The sequence below is a fragment of the Oryzias latipes genome, chromosome 15 (genome assembly GCF_053564925.1).
Source record: "Oryzias latipes strain Hd-rR chromosome 15, Olatipes_Hd-rR_3.1".
In the NCBI taxonomy this organism is placed as follows: Eukaryota; Metazoa; Chordata; class Actinopteri; order Beloniformes; family Adrianichthyidae; genus Oryzias; species Oryzias latipes.
The window spans coordinates 9,127,376-9,133,853 of NC_136251.1; the positions used below are offsets into that span (position 1 = coordinate 9,127,376).

General features: G+C 39.2%; 1 long non-coding RNA gene across 1 annotated transcript; it reads left to right on the top strand.

Annotated features, from left to right (window-relative positions):
- The first annotated feature begins 384 nt into the window (after positions 1-384).
- LOC110016486 (uncharacterized) lies at positions 385-3,523 on the top strand. The gene is made up of 2 exons (XR_013647807.1): positions 385-2,997; positions 3,248-3,523. It is a non-coding gene; the product is annotated as an uncharacterized LOC110016486 (long non-coding RNA).
- The last annotated feature ends 2,955 nt before the right edge of the window (positions 3,524-6,478 follow it).

The following is a 6,478-nucleotide window of genomic DNA, read 5'->3' on the forward strand; positions in this document are numbered from 1 at the left end:
TGCCAAATCTCCTGTTTCTTCCTTTGCTTCTTGTCCTACCATCAAGCTTGTTAATCCCCTCATGAATTAAGGGGGAGAGGTGGTGTGCACCCCATATGGAAGCCATTCCAGCCCCCCCCTCCAATTGCTGCTGGGAATCCTCTCCATTTTCTGGGATAAGTGCTGTGATGTCACACGCTGGCACAAGACTGCTGTGTCAGGAGAGAGGAGGAGGAGGAGAGGGGACCAGGGAGGAGAAGGTGGCGAAGGCGGTCGACAGGATGGAGGAGGGGGAGGGGGGGTCAGATCAGACAGAAAAGAAGGAACTGCTGAGCCGACAGTTTTTTCTCACCACACTGTAAATTAGCGAGACGGTTTCTTGATCGAAAACATTTGGGGGGCAACAGAGGGGCCTCGAAATGTGAGAGGAGAGGCATGTTCTGCTTTAGCGTGCGGGGGTGGCGGTTCAACTTTTGGTGTCTTTTCAATTAGGAAGGTCCACAAAAACAAACCTTTGGAGTCCCAGCAGAGGAGTGAGACCCGGAGGGTGAGACGATCTTCCCTGCTGCTTCTAGTTAAATCTTAATGCACTCTCGAGTTTTACAGAAAAATCTGAGCTTACACAAACAGCCTGGTCTCACTCAAAGACCGAAATAGAAGGAGAATTTCCATGAGTCGATGCTGGAAACACAGCCAGATTCACCTCTGCTGGTTTGGATTAATAAAGCTGGACACCATCCAAGAAAGACATGAAAGTTTTTGAATTTAGAGGAAATTTATGTAAGAATATTGAGGCAAAGACAAATTTGTACACTGGTAGAAATGTCCTTCTAGAAAAAAAGTATAAAAAAATATAGATTACAACTGTTTTTCCCTTTTTATAAGTGAAAAAAATCTGCCAATTAACAAGTAGAATTCGTCTTTACATTTCATAAAATAGGTTGTGATAAATAAATCTTCAAAGTAGCAAAAAACAACTGTGTTTAGGTATATAGCTCTGATGATTGGAAATATGTTTTATGATAAACTTGTATTATTAAAAAAAAAGTTGTATATCATCTGTAGGTATATTTATGCACGTTTCCCCAGATATGTTCTATTCTAAGTTCCACAACAGAGCTTGTGTCCTGATTCATCTTATTTTAAGTTTAAAAGTATATTTAAAAAATAGACAAAAATATTTGATGAGATTTGCAGTATAGTTTTGACTTCAGAATGTAAACATCTTATTCACAAAAACAGTTTGATCCTTACAAAAATGTATAACTTTGTTTTTCAGGCATTCAAGATATTTTAGCAGATTTGAAGTTATTTTAATTCGTCTTTGCTCTACATTGTTTTCTCAAAATCAGCACAAATTATATATTTTTTGGTCTAATAAATCTAATAAATAAATAAGTTATTATTAAAATGAGTCAAAATCATTTTTGATCCAAACTCTCAACAAAAGTCCATTTTGCTTTGAGACCCAAAAAAGTCAAGTTTCACTGTAATGTTTGGTTCAATTTTAATGATGTTATTTTAGAGATCAATAAATATTGACAAGTTAAATAAGCATTTACTGGTTTGGAAACAAAAGTATAGATTTATTTTATAAGAATAAGTGCTAGTTTTAGATTTTATGAGGATTTATGAGAATGGGCCAGCTTGTACTAAAACCTTATTCTGATTATGTTCACTATTGTTCTAAAATGTATCATTTCCTCTTATTACACTGGCTTTTTGTCACTGTAATTAAAATAAACTACAATAAGGTATAAAAACTCAAAAACTACAAACCACTTGCTTAGAACTGGCAAAAAAATACTTGTTATTGAGCTTAAAAACATTTAGTTTGAAATGATTTTAACAGCTTTATTTGCTTATATTTCCCTTTTTGAATGATTTGATTTCTTATTCTAATTTCTTGCTACGTCAAAGTTATCCGTGCATGAACACATCATTTTACTACTTTCAAGTGATTTTCTTCTTAAGATTAGTGCTTTTTTACTGCTTCTTTTTGCAGTGCCACTGGAAAAATATGAAAAATAGTTTTATTTTTGAACCATTTCAAGTTATTTTTTCAACAGTTGATAAAGTTTGTTACATTGTTCAATCTTCAGTCTTTATCGTATTAACTCTGTGAACTAAAACACTATAATCAAATAGTTAAAAATCATCCCATGAAGGCTAAGAAATCTTTTTTTTCTGTTAAAAGTATGTTACCGAGTCCTTCATTTTTTCTTTGTGAGATAAGTGTTGTTGCTGGAAAATAAAATGTTGAAGAGTGATATTATCCCAAACTGATTCTGAATATGATCCATGAACATGTTTTGTTGAAGTTAATGGTGACGGTTAGTTTTCTGCAGATGCCTTTATAGTCTCTCCATTTTTTATTTTTTTTTTTAAGCACAGATACAGCATATATCTGTATGTTTTCTTGTCTGGGTGCTGACATCATCCTTCAAAAGCTCCATGTGGACGGTGAAGCTCCACTTCTGGAGAGGATCTGCAACCAAATCAGCTGCGAGTATGAATGTAAACGCCAAGTCAAATGTCTGACAAGAATCATCTGTATTTAATCACTCTTCCATCTTCCTCAGAGCTGTGTGGAGACCTGATCCTTGTCTCTCTGCTTATACATTTGCACATAAAAGGTAAACATGGAGCAAAAAAAAAAAAAAAAAGCTCCAGGGGAGGAAACAGAGAGCAGACATTACCAGATTGCTTTGCTCTGTCTGTGGCGCATACAGAGTGAGTGTATGTGTGTGTGGGGGGGGGTAAGTTAAACGCAGCTAAATTTAAGTCATTCCCAGGGGCCAGGCCAAACAAAGGCTCAGGAAAAGGGTCCTGCTCTGCTGCAGGGGCCGCTGTACCGCTGCTGGTCTGAAAAACAACAGGAAACACATGTGGAGCGTTCGATACAGTGAGGAACCAGGAGTTTACCCAGCAGCCGGGAACCAGGGATGCCGGGACGGAGGCCTGACCCGATCGGGCCGGTTCCAGCTGACACTTCCTCATCCGCTGTGTGGTGCAAAGGTCAGAGCCGTGGGGCGGGATGGGCAGAAACCTGTGCTGATCTCAGCTCCAGGAAGCAACACATGGAGCGGGATGGAAGGACAGATGGATGTTTTCATCCCGTCTGTGGCAAAAGCCCTTCCACGGCTCTGTCATGCTTACATAATAGAAAAGCACAGAATGAACAGCCTGAAAAGCAGATGTATTTGAGAAGTTAACAGTTTTAGCAGCCATTTGGAAGAAAAGAACCACGCCTGTGTCTTCTATTCAGGACAGAAGAGTTAGGCCTGTTGGACAGAGACTGAAATGAAGCCATGTGATCACACTCCCAATGAACAGAACATCATCTTCACCAAAGACTGCCATCACCGACTCATCTAATTACTGTTTTTGGCACTGTTGTCACTTTAAACTGTCACTTTAACCATCGTATTGCTCTGCTGCACTATTTAGATTTCCATTTTATTTTATTTCATTATTTTTTAAGCTGCTGGCACTGTGTCATGTGTATGCAGCATATTTGACAATAAAGCTGACTTTGACTTGGCCTTGGCATATTTCTGATGACGAAAGACATATTAAGAAAATTAAGCTTGGAATTGTATTTCTGAGAAATTTCTTTATTCAAATCGTTGTGAATCAGAAGCAGATGAAAAAAAAGGTGCTGGAAAAAGAGAGTATTTGTGACGTTGAAAACATGTTGGGGATGGGGAAAGGGGGCGGGGTAGCTCCATGCCAACAGTCCCACCCACAACTCAAAGGGGAATTTCTAACGAAATCCTGCTGCTCTGCACAAACTATGTCTGAAAAAACAGCACAGGTTTTTGATTTGGCTGAAAACGGCATAAACATCATCAAAAAAAAAATCACTGGGAACCCTTTTTAATGACGATCAAAAGATGATCGGAGTGGGACTTTTACAACATATAACGTCTTACAAAGCTGAAAAAAGCTTGTGTCAAAACATATAGTAAGTAAAATGAAGGTATAACTTTACGAAAAAGATTTTTTAAAGGACATAAAAGCCTAAAGAGAAGCTCATCTGAATGAAATCAGATCTTTTGCTACTTCAGTCAAGTCTCCTTTCTTGGAATAAAATGTTTTTGACCAAATCATGCCAGTCTGGTTCTAATGTCTGGTGTGTGGTGTGTGTGTGTGTGTGTGTGTGTGTGTGTGTGTGTGTGTGTGTGTGTGTGTGTGTGTGTGTGTGTGTGTGTGTGTGTGTGTGTGTGTGTGTGTGTGTGTGTGTGTGTGTGTGTGTGTGTGTGTGTGTGTGTGTGGAGGGGGTGGGGGGTGTTTGTGTGGATACACAACGTTTTCAAGCTCAGCCAGATGTTCTGAGTTTAGAAACTCCTTTAAATCATTTGAACTATTTTTGCTTGTTCAATCGTCAGGGAAAGTTTTCAACTGTGAAAAGTTCTTCATGTGGCCAAACTGGCATCAGATTATCCCGTTGAGCTCAGCTAGTTGCACTTTGTTAGAGCAAAATGTTCACTAATGGGCTCAAGTATTTAGCTACCTCACAGCTGCGTCTCCATTTCTAAACAGTCCAGATGTTTAACCGAGGAGTTCATTCTCTCCTCTTACCTTAATATTTTTTTCGGGAGTGACGCATCATCCCACTGCAACAAATGCCCCACATGTCATGCCTACCCTGATAAACAAACCACTTTCATGATGTCTGAGTTGCTCCTGTTCAGAGAATGTGATGATCAGCCTCTGATCTCCCTTTTCATCTACACTAAACAGCATTTGACAAACATTTTCAATAAAAAGCCTGGGTTTTATAAACCGATTCATTGAACCTCTTTTAAAAATGCAATATTCGTTCATGAGACGCGTCTTTATCAAAGGTCACTGCATCGTAAAAGAACTGTGATCTTGTGAATGGACTGGGTTCAGTTCAGTTCGTAGGCAGATATCTGGCTCTGACTGTGAAACAAAACAATCTACAGGATGAATGACTTTAACAAGCAGGTGAAGTACAATTATTGCCCTTTCTGAGATCTGAATTCCTGACTTGCGACCAAGCTGTTCATCTCGATGAGTTATTACCTATCTCACATGTGTAACCGCTTATTATGCATCTTAAATTATGATAGTGGGGTATTTTTGTCATGCAAAATAAATTCTGGCCGGATACGCCACAGCCCCAACGAGCATTTGCCGTGTGATGAACTTTCATCAGTTCATGCATGAAAGCCTTTTCCACAAACATCTGTTGAAGGAAGCACCTTTCCAGCTTTAAGAGGGGGTTTCCTGCTCATTTTAGCTCTGCAGGTTGAACTGAAGCCCAGTTCTACCCGCTGCTGGCGAAAGAAAGGAACGCTGCATTTAAGAACACAACAATTGCACGTGCAGGTAAGCATATCCGCCTCAATCTCAGCTCAAAGATTGAGTCTTATCAAACACATCTAAGTAAAGTGAAGGGCATTCTCCTCTATTGACTATTCCCTCCAGGAGCTGCAGCCTCAGGAACCATAATGGTGGTTTAACCCCCTCCAATCTAGTGTCAATTAACCGCCTCTGACCTCAATTATTTTCTTCAGCTATTTTTTTAAATGAGACCTCTGGAATTATCATTGGTGTGTATCAGCCTGTGTTTGCACTGGATTCTTTCAAAGTCCTGCCTCCGAGCAGCAGCTGCAGACAGTGTTAATGAGCGGCCAAATTGCAGTAACTAGCATCCTGTTGTTTCCGCGCACCTGCGTCTCCGGCCTCCCAGACCTCAGGAGCTGCTGTGGTTTGTTTGGGTTGTGTTCAGTCATGAGTGTTTAGTGAGTTAAAAAAAACACTTTACATTTAGAGAACAATTTGTTGGAAACTCTAAACTCTCTTGAAGATGAAACAGACACCCATCAGTCTGACAAGTGTGAGGTTGTCGTCATCACCCCCAAGTTCATCCATCTCTGTCTCAACTTGTCAATTACCCCATTATGGTCTATTTTAGGTGGTTCCTTTCTATTAATATAAACAAACCGACATTAAAGCTAGATTGCATTGCGTTCATTTTCCCATTGTTGGTGGTTTTAGAGCCTCTGATGCTTGCCAAAATACCAGAGGGAGCCACAAATGTTTTTGTAGCAGACATAAAGTGTTTTTCAGAAAAGGAAAAAGGTGCATAAATAAGTTCAACCTCACACTTTTATTTTCATTCAAGCGGTATGTCTGTCTACTAATGTTATTTTCAGAAGTATGTTGCAATGCAAATTGATGCGCGCACACAAAATGTGTGCATTTGTAAAGAAAAAATGCAAATGCTGAATTATTTTTGTGCTTTTTCAACATCAATTTGTACTAGTGTAAAAGGAATTTGCGACAAAAACTATTTGAGAATGTGTGAAGTCAATTTGCAGCTATAAAAATGCTCTAAAATGGGCTTTTGAAATCCTCAAACCAATGCATACAAACTCAAATGGAAGCAGCCAATCAGCGTGCTGCATCACACAAGCCAATCAGATGACAATGTTACAGCAATTCATTGTTGGCTAATCTTTGTTGT